The sequence below is a fragment of the Nicotiana sylvestris genome, chromosome 6 (assembly GCF_000393655.2).
Source record: "Nicotiana sylvestris chromosome 6, ASM39365v2, whole genome shotgun sequence".
Classification (NCBI taxonomy): domain Eukaryota; kingdom Viridiplantae; phylum Streptophyta; class Magnoliopsida; order Solanales; family Solanaceae; genus Nicotiana; species Nicotiana sylvestris.
This window is the reverse complement of record NC_091062.1, coordinates 137,717,534-137,735,495: the sequence shown is the minus strand read 5'-3', so window position 1 is coordinate 137,735,495 and position 17,962 is coordinate 137,717,534. Positions and strand designations below refer to the sequence as shown.

At 40.5% G+C, this 17,962-nt stretch overlaps 1 pseudogene; it reads left to right on the top strand.

Moving 5' to 3' along the window:
- Window positions 1-1,504: 1,504 nt before the first annotated feature.
- On the top strand, window positions 1,505-12,909 carry LOC138871356 (uncharacterized; annotated as a pseudogene).
- The last annotated feature ends 5,053 nt before the right edge of the window (window positions 12,910-17,962 follow it).

Genomic DNA, 17,962 nt, shown 5'->3' with positions numbered 1-17,962 from the left:
ATATGCGACCGCATAACTGATATGCGGCCCGCAAAAGGGACCGCAAAAGTAGCCTTCAAGACTTGAATACTCTGCCAGGGTATGCGACTAATATGTGGTCCGCATACCTGTTCTGCGGTCGCATAATACACCGCAGAACTGCCCTATGCAAAAATCTCAAGGAGGTTATACGACGACTATGCGGCCTGCATATCGATTATGCGATCTCATAATTGGCCGCATAGTTGTCCTCAAAATTATCCAACATTCTGACTCACTCTGCAGCAAATATGCAACCCGCATTGCTATTATGCGGGGCCGCATAATGGGCCGCAGAAACGCGCTCTTCTGAAAAATATTTTTCCTTAACTTTTAATGCATAGATCAATCCAATAGGTCCGAACACATATTCTTAACTCGACACTACGAGATTTCGAGTTTGTAAGTAAAAATTTTACGGGGCCTTACACGAGTGTAGGTCATAGTTTTTAATCCCGTGAGTTGGGAGTTTTCCACATAAAATTTTGATGTGTCATTTACTTATCTCTTATTATGCGTGAGTAGGAATTGATAGAGAATCGGGTTCTCTATACAGTTTGGTGGACCCTAAGTTTCCATCAAACAAAAATTCTAGCAGAAACGAAAGTATATTTAATTATCAATAGAAAAAATAAAGTATATACAGTGTAGTATATCAAATAAACTGAGGGAAGTCATTTTCGTGGAAAAAGCAGTAGTTGAATAAAGAGTCTAAGCCGTTAGTTTCAATCCTTCCTTTTTAAACGAACTCTCAGGAACTTATAGTACATCTCTTAGCCATCGTACACCAGGGAAACTAAATGAATTATAGAAAAATTACAAAAAGGGATAGTAGAGAAAACAGTCAGAGAATCAAAATTAAAATAAAATTTAAGCAACCTGATTGGAAGCAGTTCAAAAGCGATGGATACATGAGAAGAAAAACATTGTTGTATGGCTTATGATCGGAAAATATTTTTGATATCTCAAAAAGAAATATTCCAAAACTATGTCTAGATTCATTTTTTTACTATTATATTAATGAGTCTTTGTTATAGTAATTATTTTAAATATATTTATAGCAGAAAATTAGTTTAATTTTGAATTCCATTGGGACAAAGTAATCTGACCATTGAATTCAATTGAACGTTTCTTTCAATTTTTTAAGAGCCTTAGTTTCTAACGTTTTCTTGCCAACAATCAGATGTCCAAGTTTGGATTTCATATATAAGTATATTCTTGTTTATTTGGAGGGTGTAACAAAAAAGAACAAAGTTAAAAACTTTTTTTCTATTGTGATGGGTTGTATTTGTTAATCTTTGTTGTTTTTGCTCCTAGTTTATACTAGAAGAGCTTGTTGAATCCTGGGGGATACGCCTAATTTTATTCATCCTGGTGTGGGCGAAATATTCTTAAGACAATGTCCTTGACATGCCTCAAGCTAAATTTTATTCTCCGTAATCCGATATTTTTCCAACAATCTTAAGGATATTTTCCCATTGTTATTATGGAGAATAACACTGCTAATATTGATGTTGATGCTACTAAATATGTTGCACCATCACCAATTACCTATGCTAAACCTTTTTCTGATGTTTCGAAAATTGAGGTTTTTGGTAGAGATAATTTTAAGCGCTAGCAGGAACGTGTGTATTCTATTTTGGATGTGCATGGAGTTGTTGTAACACTTACTGATCCTAAGCCAACTGAAGCATCTTCTATTCAGATAGATCAATGATTTCAAGCTAATAAAGTATGTAGACATACTATAATTTTTACTCTTTCTAATGAATTGTTCGATGTCTACGTTTCATACAAGGAGGCAAAAGAGATTTGGGAGTCAATGATAATAAAGTACACTGCTGAGGACGCTACCAAACAAAAATTCGTGATTGGAAACTACTATAACTGGGAGATGACGGAGGACAAGGACATAACTGCACAAATCAACGAATATCATAAGTTGATTGAAGATCTCAAATATAAAGATATCTCTCTGCAGAATAGTTTGTTGCTGGTGTGCTTATAGAAAAACTTCCCAAATCTTGGAGTGACTACAACCAATAATTGAAACATAAAAACAAGTTGTTGTCGCTGAAGGACTTGGTCAAGCACATTATAATTGAAAATACCAACTGCAAGCAAGTTGTTGTTGACAAAGGAAAGGAGATTGCTACAAGAGCCAACCTTATGGAGGACAACAAGAGGCAGAACAAATCAAACAACATGTACGATAAAAGAAATGGTTATAAACCCACAACCAACAATCGAACCTTCAAGAAAAAAGGCAACTGCTTTGTTTGTGGCAAATCTGGCCATCATGCTACTTAATGCCGGAAGAGGGCTAGGAATGACAATCCCGCTAAGGCTAAAGTAAATATAATTGAAGCCAAAGCGGATGACATAATTATTGTAGTTGTTTTCCAAGTGAACCTTGTGGCCAATGTGAAAGATTGGGTGTTAGATTCTGGTGCCACTAGGCACATGTATACTGATAAAAAAGACTTTGTGTCTTACAGCCAAGTTGAGAAGGGAGAAGAGGTTGTCTATCTTGGTGACTCAAGGACTACTCCAGTTCTTGGAAAAGACAAAGTTCTTCTCAAAATCACATCTAGCAAAACTTTGGCATTGAATGATGTGTTACATGTTCCTAATATCCGAGCCAATTTGGTCTATGTGGAATATTAGAAAAAGTGGGGCTGAATGTTTCTTTTGAATCTGATACGTGTTGACCAAGAATAATAATTTTGTTGGCAAAGGTTATTATAACCATGGTTTGTTTGTACTCAATGTTATGAATAAAAATGCTAGTTCTTCTGCTTACTTGATTGACTCTTTTAATTTATGGCATGCTAGATTACGATATGTTAGTTTATCTTACATTAAGAAAATGTATTCTTAAGGTCTCATTGCAAATATTGATAAGTGTGAGATATAGCCCGAGGGGCTGGTATTGTTCTGAGATATTGTCCGAGGAGCAGATTTGCTGACATTGTGCCCGAGGGGCGAACCTTTATGTGTTTATATTTCTTATCTGTCTGTCATTTACCTGCTTAATTGTTTAAAGGGTATTTTCCTAAGGTTTAAATTGAACTTAAAAGATTTTACATATCTTTACTGGTTTTACTACTTCATCATAGCCTGTAATGTGCCTTACGTGTTTTCATGTTTCTCAGTCGTTTATTTATGATTATTACTCACTGAGTTGGAGTACTCACTTTACTCCCTGCACCCTGTGTGCAAATTCAGGCGCATCTGGTCCCGCTACAGTGTTGATCTTTCCAGCTCAGGCGGATCCGAAGATTCTCTAGGTAGCTGCTGGCGTTCGCAGCCCAAAGCTTCTTCCCTATTTTATTTCTCCTTGTTTTAGTTTTGTATTGAACTCTGTAGACTTTTTCTTGATTATTCCGGATTTTTAGATGCTCATGACTAGTGACACCTCGGTATCGGGCTATGTTGGGTTTATCTTCCACAACTGTACTGTTAACTGTTCACTTTTGGAATTAATTATCATGTTTTAGACTTAATTCTATTGTTTAATTACTTAAAACCGGAATGTGGAAAGTGTCAGCTGGCCTTGTCTTCACGAGGGGCGCCATCACGATCAGGTCCGGGTTTAGGGTCATGACAGTGCTTCTACTATTTTATGACTTACGGGGATGGTTAGTTCGGGTTTTGAAGGGTTCGGGTTGAAATCGGAACACTTAGTTCCTTAATAGTGGCTTAAAATAGTTAAGTTTGACTTGAGTCAATATTTTGAGTAAACGACCTCAGAACCGGGATTTGACGGTCCCAATAGGTTCGTATGATAATTTTGGACTTGGGCATCTGTTCGGATCGGGTTTCGCATGACCCGGAAGCATTTCAACGCTTAATACTGAAAGTTGGCGCATTGAAGGTTTTTAAGTTCTTTAAGTTTGGTTTGTAGTAGGTTTTGGTGTTATCGAGGTCCGTTTGGAATTCCGAGCTTGGGAATAGTTTCGTATGGTGATTTAAGACTTGCACGCAAAATTTGGCGTCATTCTGAGTTGATTTGATAGGAATCGGAAGCGGAAGTGTTTTTAGAGGTTTTGAGTTTCATGATTTGATTCATGCATTTTGGCGTTCGATTCATATTTCTAGTTGTTATTTTGGTATTTCGATCGCGCGAGTGGTTCCATATTATGTTGTTAGATGTGTGAGTGTAATTGGACAGGGTCTCGGGGGACTCGAAAGCAAAACAGATTGGAATAGGACTCGAAATTTGGCATGGGGGAATTGCTGGTGCTTTTGATCTGGTGCATTTGCACCTGTGTGGATTTGGCCACGGGTGCGAGCTCACAGAAGAGAGCCTGCGATTGCAGAAACAGCCTGGGAATGGGTGTCCAGTGGTCCGCAGAAGTAAAGTAGTTCCACAGAAGTGGACTCGCTTTTGCAATTAATGGACCGCAGACGCGAGGAAGGGTCAGCCAGGCTTGGGTCGCAGGTGCGACAGCCTTTCTACGGGAGCGGGTCCGTAGAAGTGAGAGCCCATCTGCAGAAGCGAAGAGAGGATACCGTACTTATCTTCGAAAGGCTAGGGTGTTAGGAAACTACTCTTTCTTTATCTCCTATCATGCAGTTGATGTTGTGCTAAGTATCTTTCTCTTACTTTTCTCACGGATAGTGAGAATGCGCGCTGCAGATGTACCTAACCATGGAGGAGTTGCCCCCCTTGTTGCTAGAGGCCGAGGGAGGACTCCAGCTTGTGGTAGAGGATGAGGGCATCCTAGAGTTGCTCTAGTTGTGCCACCAATAGATCCAGTGGAGGATCCTATTATTGAGGAACAAGGCGAGGTGCCTGCAGCGGAGCCAGCCCTAGTTGATTTCATGTCCGCACCAGGATTCCAGGAGGTTATGGGCCGTATAATATGGTTCATAGATTCTATGACCTAGACTGGTTTATTTCCAGCAAACCCTGCAACATCTCAGGCGGGAAGGGGAGCACAGACTCCTACTGCTCAGGCTCTAGGGCATGCAGCTACCGTATATCAGACCTCGGGCGCACTACCCGTGGGTGGAGCTCAGCCAATTGCAACGGCTATACCTAAGCCCAGACCAGCTGCGACCATCGAGTCGCAAAAGATATTGGATATATAGACCAGGCTACATCTTCCTGTCTTTTGAGGTGAGAAACATGAGGAACCCTAGGACTTTATTGATCATTGCAGGGACAGACTGCACAACATGAGGATATTGGAGTCTAATAGGGTGGACTTTACAACCTTTCAACTGGAGGACCCGTAGATGGTGGCAGTCCTATCTTCCCGACAGGCCAGCAGGTTCTCCTTCCTTGACTTGGGACCAATTCACACGTCTCTTTTTGGATAGATATACTCCACCATCTCAGAGGGAAGAGTTGCGATTTTAGTTCGAGCAGCTTTAGTAGGGGCAGATGTCGGTGACCGACTTTTAGGCGAGATTCTCTGAGTTGTCTCGTCATGCACTTATGATACTCCCTACCAATGCAAAGAGAGTGCGGAGGTTTGTGGCGGGCTTGCACTCTGTTATCCAGGCCACTATGGCCCGAGAGGTTGAGATAGGGACTTTTTACGAGCTAGTTGTGGAGATAGCTTGAAGGATCGAGGGTGTTCGTCAGTAGGGCAGAGAGCTGACGCCAAGGTCAGTTTACGAGGGGTCAGTCTAGCATGCCCATATATCCAGCACCGCCGTCTCCTCAGGTACTATAATGTGGCCCTATTTTAGCGCCATTCCAAAGAGCTCCTAGTGTCCATCCGCTATTCAGGGTTCCTCCGGTAGGAGTTTAGGTCCCTAAAGTTAGACTCAAGGTCAATCATTTTCCGCATCGAGAGGTTGTTTCGAATGCGGGGATCTTAGTCATGTGAGGAGATTTTGCCCCAGGCTTCGGGGCAAGGCAGTACAGCAGGGTCATCAGCCTACTATTACAGCACCAGCTGCCACACCAGCCATTCGGCCTCCCAAAGGTGGAGGACAGGTGGGTAGGGGCCGTCCTAAAGGTGGAGGCCAGTCAGGTGGTGCTCCAGCTAGGTTCTATGCCTTTCCTACCATACCAGATACAGTAGCCTTAGATGTCGTGGTCACAGGTATTATTTCTATCTGCGGTAGGGATGCTTCGATATTATTTGACCCAGGGTCTACATATTCATATATTTCATCTCTGTTTGCTTATTTTTCGGGTGTTCCTCGTGAGTCCTTGGGTACTCCTGTATATGTGTCCATGCCAATGGGCGATTCTGTTGTTGTGGATCGGATCTATTGGTCATGTATCATGACTTTCTATGGTTATAAGACTAGAGCGGATCTTCTGTTATATGGCCGACTTTGAGGCCATCCTAGGTATGGACTGGTTATCTCCATATTATGTTGTCCTTGATTGCCATGCTAAGACTGTTACATTGGCGATGCCCGAATTTCCTAGATTGGAGTGGAAGGGTTCATCTGTCAGTGCACCTAGTCGAGTTATCTCTTTCTTGAAGGCTCGACACATGGTCGAGAAGGGCTATTGGCTTATCTAGCTTATGTTCGGGATATGGTTGTAGAGAATCCGGCGATTGATTCAGTTCCTGATAGCATCAAGAACAAGTATATAGTTAAGGATAATGATAGAGATGATAGAGTTTTGGAAGCTCCAAGGCCATTTACAAGATCTCAAGCTAAAGAGTTGCAAGCTAAGGTTGCTAGACTTCAATGGCAAATAAAGAAGCTTTTAATTGTAGAGGAAGAGCTCAAGCCCAAAGGAGATGAATTGTCCAAGTTTTACAATTATTTGGTAGTCCAAATTGAAGTCCAAGAGGAGGAAGATTGGGTTACCAAATCAGCCCTTGAAGTCCACCAATAGGGCTCAAAATGACCTTAAAAGAGGTCCAAAAGGGGGTGTTTCAAAAGGAGCCCAATTGGAGTCCAAACCAATGGCCCAAACTAATAGTTTTAAGGCCCAAATCTGCCCCAAAAGGATTTGGCCGCCCCCCACTTAATTTTGATGGCTTTTGTTACCCCTTAGGAGCCACCTACCTAAGTTTGATGGCTATTGTGACCCCTAGCAGCCCCCTACCTAATTTAGATGACTTTTTAGCAACCCCCTACATTATTTTAAGTGCTTTTAACTCCTATAAATAAGGAGTTCTTCTCATTCATAAGACACAACATTTATTGATTAAGTATATCATACTTTGAGAGTTCTTTTGAACCTTTGTTACTTGTGCTTTGAGATTTATCTTTCAACCTTTACTAGTTCTTAGTTCAAGGTAGTAAGATTACTTCTCTTTTATGATATCTTTGATTCCTTTGTGGTATTCTTAGAAGGCGATTAATACTAGTTATTAATTGTTGTCTCAAGTTACTCGTAAAGTGGTCAAGATCCGAATCTATTGTTTTGATTTGCTTTTTAAGTAAAGGCGTTTGATTTCTTCCATAAATCAAGACGTTGTTACTTTGATCTTGTCAAGGCTATAGAACTTACGTTCTTGGAAGTTCTTGGAATTCTTTCCTTGAATTCGTCCCATATCCTTTATTTTCATCTCTTTAATTCTAGTTGTTCAATTCCTTGTTGTTATTGCTTCCGCATTTACTTCTCAAATTCTTACTCTAATTTGGATTCCCGACCTAGTTGTTATCAAGTGGTATCAGAGCGGTTTTTATCAAGATTTCGTTCTTGGTAAGTCTTGGGATTTCTTGAATACTAAGAGCAAAGAAAAGAAAAGAAAAAAAATTTAAAAAAAACGAAAATCAGTTTTTAGAACAAAAAATAGAATTGCGTGCTCTCCGGGATATTTCTTTTGTATCTAATTTGTTACCAAAAATTAACAAAGGAAACAAGAAGAGGGGATCCTAGATTTTCTTACTCTTTCTAATCTAAACATATAATCCTTTCCTTTTTGTTCGCGTCATGTTTCAACCGAGCCTAATAGTTCTAGGATTTGGTTTTTCTTTCATTAGTTCCCCAAAAATCTGAATTTTACTACTAAGAATTTCATACGAGTTGGGTTTAATTATAAATCTACAAAGTATTTTGTTCAAAGGTTATTCCGAGAAAAAAAAGAGAGCTAATTTTTGTGATACAGTTTACACTTTTTTTTTAAAGATGTCGCGTACAGGTAGTGATGATGAACGAAGGGTTCTCCAAAAAGCTGAAATCAAAGCAAGATATGATTTTACCTTGCAAGCTGTGCATCAACAATTTGAAAGGTTGAATTTGCAACTCCAAGAGATGAGGGATACCATTGCTGATCAAAATGATACAATAGCTGAACTTAGGAGGGAAAATAATGTTAGACCCCAAGCTAGGAGAAATGTACCCCATGCTCCCATTGTAAATCAAGAAAACCCTATAGATGATTTTAATGATATTGATTTTGATAGGGTGGGAAGAGATAGGAGGGGACAAAGAGGTAGAGTAGAAGATGACAATATAAGTAGTATAAAGATGAAGATGCCATCATTCAAGGGAGCAAGGGACCCAGACTTGTACCTTGATTGGGAGAGAAAGGTTGAAGCCATCTTTGATTGTCACAACTACTCTGAGGGTAAGAAAGTTAAACTTGCTGTTGTTGAGTTTTCTGACTATGCTGCTATTTGGTGGAAAAAGCTTGCTAGGGACAGATTGCAAGAAGGACAAGCACCAGTTGCTACTTGGGCTGAGATGAAGAGGGTGATGAGGAAGAGATTCGTGCCATCACACTTTCAAAGAGAGCTACAACAACGTCTTCAAACATTGAAGCAAGGGTCCATGTCTGTGGATGAGTACTTTAAGGCTATGGATATGGCTATGATCCAAGCTAATTGTACAGAGGAAGAAGAGGCTACAATGGCTAGGTTTTTAAATGGTTTAAATAAGGAAATAGCTGATGTAGTAGAATTACAACAATATGTAACAATAGATGAGTTAGTTGATTTGTCTGTAAAGATAGAAAATCAAAATAAAAGAAAGCAGACTAGCTCGTGGAAAGGTCGGACAAGCACCATCTCCAAGAAGCCATGGCCATATCATGAGATGAAGAGTTCTTCTAGACCTCAAGAAGACAAGGGTAAAGGTAAATTTGAGAACAAAGAGGGAGGTAAAACCTTTAACCCTAAATCTATTCAATGTCATAAATGTAAAGGAAGGGGACATATGATGCATGAATGTCCAAGTAGAAGAAACATCATTCTTAGAGAAGATGGAGGATATGAGAGTGAAAAAGGTGAGGGAGAAGAAGAGGGAGATGTGAGTGATGAAGATGATGTAGAACTACCTAATGAGGGCATGATTGGGGTAGTTAGAAGGATTATGACTATCAATTTGGCAAGCAATAGTGAAGAACAAAGGGAGAATATATTCCATACTAGGTGTGGGATAAAGGGAAAAACTTGCTCTATGATCATTGATAGTGGTAGTTGTGCTAATGTGGTGAGTTCATACTTTGTGGAAAAATTGGGACTTGCATGCATGAAACACCCTACTCCATATAGACTCCAATGGTTAAATGATAGTGGTGAACTAAAGGTAAACAAACAGTGCATGATTTCATTTAATGTTGGTAGATATGAGGATGATATTCTTTGTGACATAATACCTATGCAAGCTTGTCATATCTTACTGGGTCGTCCTTGGCAGTATGACAGGAATGTTTTTCATGATGGAAGAAAGAATAGATATTCTCTTGAACTAAATGGCAGGAAATTTACTCTTGCACCTTTATCTCCTTCTCAAGTGTTTGAAGATCAAAAGAGATTAAGAGAAACAATGGGAAAACCAAGGGGAGAGATAAAAAGTGAGCTTGAGGAAAAAGAAAAGAAAGAAGGCCAAGAATTAGAAAAAAAGAGAGATGGCCGAGAGAAAGAGAGAGAGGGCAGCAATTTGAGAGAAGAGATAAAAAAGGGTTTGAATGAAAAAATAGACAGTCTTGGTGAGAGGAAAGAGGTTAAGGAAAGAAAAAAAGAGAGTTTTTATATAAAAACCAAAGAGTGTTTAAATGCAAGAAAAGAGGGGCTGCCCATAATACTACTTACTTACAAAGAGACTTTGATTAATTCTGAGTTGCTAACTTCTTCTTTGCCAAGTAGTATTTCTTCTCTTTTGCAGGATTTTGAAGATGTCTTTCCAGAAGATATTCCTAATGGATTGCCACCTTTACGTGGCATTGAGCATCAAATTGATTTTGTACCTGGATCACAAATCCCAAATAGGCCAGCCTATAGGAGTAATCCAGAAGAGACAAAAGAACTTCAAAGGCAAGTTGAGGAGTTGCTTGAGAAAGGTTTTGTGAGAGAGAGCATGAGCCCTTGCTCGGTTCCCGTCCTATTGGTACCAAAAAAGGATGGAACTTGGAGGATGTGCGTGGATTGTAGAGCAATCAACAAGATTACGGTAAAGTATCGCCACCCTATTCCTCGTCTTGATGACATGTTGGATCAATTACATGGATCCAAAATCTTTTCTAAAATTGATCTAAAAAGTGGTTACCATCAGATTCGAATGAATCCTGGAGATGAATGGAAAACTGCTTTTAAGACCAAATATGGGCTTTATGAGTGGTTAGTTATGCCTTTCGGCTTGACTAATGCACCTAGCACTTTCATGAGATTAATGAATCATGTTTTTAAGGATTTTCATGGAAAATTTGTTGTGGTGTACTTCGATGATATCTTGGTCTTTTCTAACACTTTAGAAGAGCATGTAGAACACCTAAAACAAGTTTTTGAAGTTCTTAGAAAGCAATTTTTATTTGCTAATCTTAAAAAGTGTACTTTTTATGTGGATCGTGTGATTTTCTTGGGTTTTGTAGTTAGTTCTAAAGGAGTTGAGGTTGATGAAGAGAAAATCAAAGCAATAAAAGAATGGCCTAAACCTAAGAGTGTAACTGAAGTTAGGAGTTTTCATGGACTTGCTAGTTTTTATAGGAGGTTTGTGAGAGACTTTAGTACCATTGCTTCTCCTTTAACTGAAGTTATTAAAAAGGATAAGATTTTTAAATGGGGAAAAGAACAAGATGATGCTTTTAACTTGTTGAAAGAAAAGTTATGTTCTGCTCCATTGTTACAATTGCCTGATTTTTCTAAATCTTTTGAAATTGAATGTGATGCTTCGGGCAAAGGAATAGGTGCTGTTTTGATGCAAGATTCTAAACCTATTGCCTACTTTAGTGAAAAGTTAAGTGGAGCCACATTGAACTATTCCACTTATGACAAAGAGCTATATGCTTTGGTAAGGGCTTTAGCCACATGGCAACATTACTTGTGGCCAAGAGAGTTTGTCATTAAAACTGATCATGAATCCTTGAAATACTTGAAGAGTCAAGGTAAGCTTAGTAGAAGGCATGCTAAGTGGGTTGAATTCATTGAAACGTTTCCTTATGTAATTTCTTACAAACAAGGGAAAGAAAATGTTGTTGCTGATGCACTTTCAAGGAGGTATGTCTTAGTTTCTACCCTGACTTCTAAATTAATGGGTTTTGATCAAATCAAGGGACTTTATGCTAATGATGTTGATTTTGGCAAAAATTTTGCAGATTGTAAGTTGAGTCCTTTTGAGAGGTTTAACCTCCAAGATGGCTTTCTCTTTAAGGAAAATAAGTTGTGTATTCCTAATTTCTCTTTACGTGAAGTATTTGTAGGGGAAGCACATTGTGGAGGGCTTATGGGACACTTTGGATTCCCAAAGACACTAGACATACTGGTCGAAAATTTCTTTTGGCCTGGAATGAGAAAAGATGTTGAAAGAATGTGCGCACAGTGTTTGGAATGTAAACAAGCTAAATCTAAAGTGTTACCACATGGTCTTTACACGCCATTACCTGTTCCTACTTCGCCTTGGATTGATATTTCCATGGATTTTGTGTTAGGTTTGCCTAGAACAAGATATGGTAAGGATAGTATATTTGTTGTGGTAGATAGGTTCTCCAAAATGGCTCATTTTATTCCTTGTTTAAAGACTAATGATGCCTCACATGTTGCTGATCTTTTTGTAAAAGAGGTTGTCAAATTTCATGGTATACCTAGAACTATTGTTAGTGATAGGGATGCTAAGTTTTTGAGCCACTTTTGGCGTGTGTTTTGGGGGAAGTTAGGTACTAAATTGTTGTTTTCTACTTCTTGTCACCCACAAACTGATGGACAAACTAAAGTAGTTAATAGAACCTTAGGAAACATGTTGAGGGCTGTTTTGAAAGGTAAATTAACTTCATGGGAAGATCACTTACCTATGATTGAATTTGCTTACAATAGAACAATCCATTCTTCTACAGGTATGTCTCCTTTTGAGGTTGTTTATGGTTTTAATCCCTTCACTCCCCTTGATTTATTACCATTACAAACTAATGATATTGCTAATCTTGATGGTAGGACAAAGGCTGAGATGATGAAAAAAATTCATGAACAAACAAGGCTTGCAATTGAGAAGAAAAATGAGCAAACTGCCTTGAGAAAGAATAAGGGATGAAAGCAAGTTATTTTTAAACCTGGAGATTTAGTTTGGGTTCACTTTAGAAAGGAGAGATTTCCTTCCAAAAGGAAGTCAAAGTTGCATCCTAGAGGAGATGGCCCATTTCAAGTCCTTGAAAGGATTGGAGACAATGCTTACAAGTTGGACCTTCCTGGTGAGTTCCAAGTAAGTGCCACATTTAATGTTGCTGACTTATCTTTGTTTGATGTAGGATCGAATTCGAGGACGAATTCTTTTCAAGAAGGGGGGAATGATAGCATCAAGAACAAGGATATAGTTAAGGACAATGATAGAGATGATAGAGTTTTGGAAGCTCCAAGGCCATTTACAAGATCTCAAGCTAAAGAGTTGCAAGCTAAGGTTGCTAGACTTCAATGGCAAATAAAGAAGCTTTTAATTGTAGAGGAAGAGCTCAAAGACCAAAGGAGATGAATTGTCCAAGTTTTACAATTATTTGGTAGTCCAAATTGAAGTCCAAGAGGAGGAAGATTGGGTTACCAAATCAGCCCTTGAAGTCCACCAATAGGGCTCAAAATGACCTTAAAAGAGGTCCAAAAGGGGGTGTTTCAAAAGGAGCCCAATTGGAGTCCAAACCAATGGCCCAAACTAATAGTTTTAAGGCCCAAATCTGCCCCAAAAGGATTTGGCCGCCCCCACTTAATTTTGATGGCTTTTGTTACCCCTTAGGAGCCACCTACCTAAGTTTGATGGCTATTGTGACCCCTAGCAGCCCCCTACCTAATTTAGATGACTTTTTAGCAACCCCCTACATTATTTTAAGTGCTTTTAACTCCTATAAATAAGGAGTTCTTCTCATTCATAAGACACAACATTTATTGATTAAGTATATCATACTTTGAGAGTTCTTTTGAACCTTTGTTACTTGTGCTTTGAGATTTATCTTTCAACCTTTACTAGTTCTTAGTTCAAGGTAGTAAGATTACTTCTCTTTTATGATATCTTTGATTCCTTTGTGGTATTCTTAGAAGGCGATTAATACTAGTTATTAATTATTGTCTCAAGTTACTCGTAAAGTGGTCAAGATCCGAATCTATTGTTTTGATTTGCTTTTTAAGTAAAGGCGTTTGATTTCTTCCATAAATCAAGACGTTGTTACTTTGATCTTGTCAAGGCTATAGAACTTACGTTCTTGGAAGTTCTTGGAATTCTTTCCTTGAATTCTTCCCATATCCTTTATTTTCATCTCTTTAATTCTAGTTGTTCAATTCCTTGTTGTTATTGCTTCCGCATTTACTTCTCAAATTCTTACTCTAATTTGGATTCCCGACCTAATTGTTATCAGTTCCTGTGGTTCCGGAGATCTCTTATGTGTTTCTTTTTTATCTACCAGGCATGCCACCAGATCGTGATATCAATTTATGTATTGATTTGGCTCCAGGTACCCAGCCTATCTCTATTCCACCGTACCGCATGGCTCTGAAAAAGTTGAAGGAGTTGAAAGAACAGCTTGAGGAGTTTATAGCAAAGGGGTTCATCAGACTGAGTGTATCGCCTTGGGGTATATCGGTGTTGTTTGTGAAGAAGAAAGATGGGACTATGCGGATGTGCATTGATTACCACCAGTTGAACAAAATTACCATTAAGAACAATTACCCATTGCCACGTATTAATGATTTGTTCAACCAATTGCAGGGTGCCAGGGTGTTCTCTAATATCGACTTGAGATTGGGGTATCATCAGTTGAAGATTCGTGATTCGGATGTTCCGGAGACGGCCTTCCAGACTAAATATGGCCATTATGAGCTTTTAGTGATGACCTTCGGCTTGACTAACGCCCCGGTGGCGTTTATGGATTTGATGAACCGGGTGTTCTGGCCATAAATTTACTCCTTCGTCATTGTCTTCATTGATGACATGTTAATCCACACACGTAGCATGGAGGAGCTCGAGCAACATTTGAGAGTGGTGTTTCAGACCTTGCGGGAACATAAGCTTTATACTAAGTTCTCCAAGTGCGAGTTCTGGTTAGATTCTGTGGCATTCTTGGGGCATGTGGTATCAGGTGAGGGAATTAAGGTAGATCCCAGGAAGATCGAGGCGGTTCAGAGTTGGCCTTGTCCTACAGCGATCGAGATCAGGAGCTTCTTGGGATTAACAGGTTATTATCGCCGGTTTGTGGAGGACTTCTCATCCATTGCAGCACCTTTGACTAGATTGACCCAGAAGGGTGCTCCGTTCCGATAGTCCGATGATTGTGAGGCAAGCTTTCAGAAGCTCAAGACCGCATTGACTACAACACTGGTGTTAGTGTTGCCTTCCGGTTCTGGGATGTATACTGTGTATTCTGATGCTTCACGCGTTGGCCCGGGTTGTGTATTGATACAGGAGGGGCGAGCATATGCTTCACATCAGCTGAAGCCCCACGAGAAGAATTACCCCGTACACGGTTTGGAGTTAGCCGTGATAGTTCATGCTCTCAAGATCTTGAGGCATTATCTTTATGGGGTGTCCTGTGAGGTTTACACCAATCAATCATCGCAGCTTGCAGCATTTGTTCAATTAGAGGGATCTCAAATTGAGGCAGCGCAGGTGGCTAGAGCTAATAAAGAACTATGACATTACCATCTTTTATCGTCTGGGCAAGGCGAATGTGGTTGCGGATGCCTTCAGCAGAAAGACTGAGAGTATGGGTAGTTTGGCATTTATTTCGGCAGAGGAGAGGCCATTATCTTTGGACGTTCAGTCCTTGGCTAACAAACTTGTGAGGTTGGATATTTCAGAGCCCAGCTGAATACTTGCATACGTCGTCACTCAGTCTTTAATATTCGAGCAGATCAAGGCTCGTCAGTTCGACGATTCGCACTTGTTGGTGCTCAGAGAGATGGTACTATAGGGTGGTTCCAAGGAGGTTATTATCGATGAGGATGGTGTCCTGTGACTCCAGGGTCGCCTATGTATCCTAATGTTGATGGCTTAAGGGAGAAGATTCTAGATGAGGTACACATTTCTCGGTATTCCATCCATCCAAGGGCTACGAAGATGTATCGCGACCTATGGTAGCATTATTGGTGGCGACAGATGAAGAAGGACATTGTTGAGTATGTAGCGAGGTGCCTAAATTGCCAACAGGTTAAGTACAAGCACCAAAGGCCAGGTGGCCTACTCCAGCAGATGGTTATACTTGTGGAAATGGGAGCGCATCACTATGGACTTCGTAGTTGGGTTGCCGCGGACCTTGAGAAAGTTTGATGCTATTTGGTTCATTGTCGACATATTGACCAAGTTGGCACACTTCATTTCGGTGGTGACAACGTATTCTTCAGAGAGATTGGCCCAGATTTACATTCAGGAGATTGTTCGGTTGCATGGTGTGCCTGTTTCCATCATATCAGATAGAGGACCTCAGTTAACTTCACATTTCTAGAGGGTAGTACAGAGTGAGTTAGGGACCCGGGCAGTGCTCAGCATAGCCTTTCATCTGCAAACCGACGGGCAGTTAGAGCAAACGGTCCAGATCCTGGAGGATAAGCTCAGAGCATGTGTGATTGACTTCAGAGGGCAGTGGGATCGATTCTTACATTTGGTCGAGTTTGCTTACAGCAACAGTTATCAGTCCAACATCGAGATGGCTCCATTTGAGGCTTTGTATGGCCGGCGATGTCGTTCGCCCATCGGGTGGTTTGAGCCCGGCGAGGCTAAGTTATATGGTACTGATTTGGTGAGAGATGCCTTGGAAAAGGCAAAGTTGATTCAGGAGAGACTTCGCACAACACAGTCCAGACAGGAGAGTTACGCGAATCGAAAGGTGTGTGATTTATGAAGGGAATCATAAGGTTCAGGAAGAAGGGCAAGTTGAGCCCAAGGTTCATAGGCCCATTTGAGGTGTTGAGGCGAGTTGGAAAGTTTGCTTATGAGCTTGCTTTGCCTCCCAGTCTATCGGGAGTTCATTCGATTTTCCACGTGTCTATGCTACGAAAGTATCATGCCGATAGGTCGCATGTGTTAGACTACAGTACGGGTCAACTAGATGAGAGTCTGCATTATAAGGAAGAGCCAGTTGCCATTGTTGACAAGCAGGTGCGCCAGTTGAGGTCCAAGAAGATTTCTGCGGTAAAGGTTCAATAGAAGGGTCAACCAGTCGAGGAAGCAACTTGGGAGACCGAGGAGGATATGCGGAGCGTATACCCACACCTATTTGGCACTCCAGGTATGATTTTAGACCCGTTCGAGGACGAACATTTGTTTAAGAGGTGGAGAATGTAACAACTTGACCGTTCGTTTTGCTTTCTAGATCCATGTTCCCCGAATTAAGACTCCCCATATGTACTTTTACTGTATTATGACTTGTGGGGATGGTTAGTTCGGGTTGAAATCGCAACAGTTAGTTCCTTAATAGTAGCTTAAAATGTTTAAGTTTGACTTGAGTCAATATTTTTAAGTAAATGACCTCGGAGTCGGGATTTGACAGTCCTAGTAGGTTCGTCTGATGATTTTGGACTTGGACGTATGTTCGGATCGGGTTTCGGATGACCCGGAAATGCTTCGGCCCTTAATATTGAAAGTTGGCGCATTGAAGGTTTTCAAGTTCTTTAAGTTTGGTTTGGAGTAGGTTTTGGTATTATCGAGGTTCGTTTGGTAGTTTCATATGGTGATTTAAGACTTGCACGGAAAATTTGGCATTATTTTGAGTTGACTTGATAGGAATCGGATGCGCGGAATACATAGAGTTTTTTGAGTTTCATGATTTGATTCATGCGTTTTAGCGTCTGATTCGTAATTCTAGATGTTATTTTGGTATTTCGATCGCGAGAGCGGGTCCATTTTATGTTGTTATATGTGTGAGTGTAATTGGATGGGGTCTCGAGGGCCCCAAATGCAAAACGAATTGGAATTGGAATCGGAATTTAGCATGGGGGAACTGCTGGTACTTCTGATCCGGTGCGTTTGCACCTACGTGAATTTGGCCGCAGGTGCGAGCTCACAAAAGTGAGCCTCTGATCGCAAAAGTGGCCTAGGAATGGGTGGCTAAAGGTCCGCAAAAGCGAAAGAGTTCCGTAGAAGTGGACGCGCTTCTGTGATGAATGGGCCGCAGATGCGAGAGAGGGCCAGCCAGGCTTGGGTCGCAGGTGCGATAACCTTTCTACAGGAGCGGGTCCGCAGAAGCGAAGAGAGGCATCCTCGGCTAGGACCGCACCTGCGAGGAGTTTTTCGCAAAAGCGGAGCCGCAGGTGCGACTGTTTGGGTCGTAGGTGCGAAAATTGTTGGGGCAGTGAGGGATTTTATTGCGGGACTTAGACCTTTTTCCTCACATTTTCATTTAGTCTTGGGATATTTTGAGAGCACATTCAAGGGGATTCTCATCAATATCCTAAGGTAAGTAACTCCCACCCATTTTCAAGTCAATTATGCGGGTTTTAGATAGATTAAACATGAAAAGATTGTGAAAACTTGTGGAATTTGTGAAGAACCTAGGGTTTTGATAAAAATGGGATTTAACCACGAAAATGATTATAGAATTGGGTGAAAATTATATATTTGAGTTCGTGAGGTTATGGGTAATATTTATCTTCAAAAAAATTCGAAATC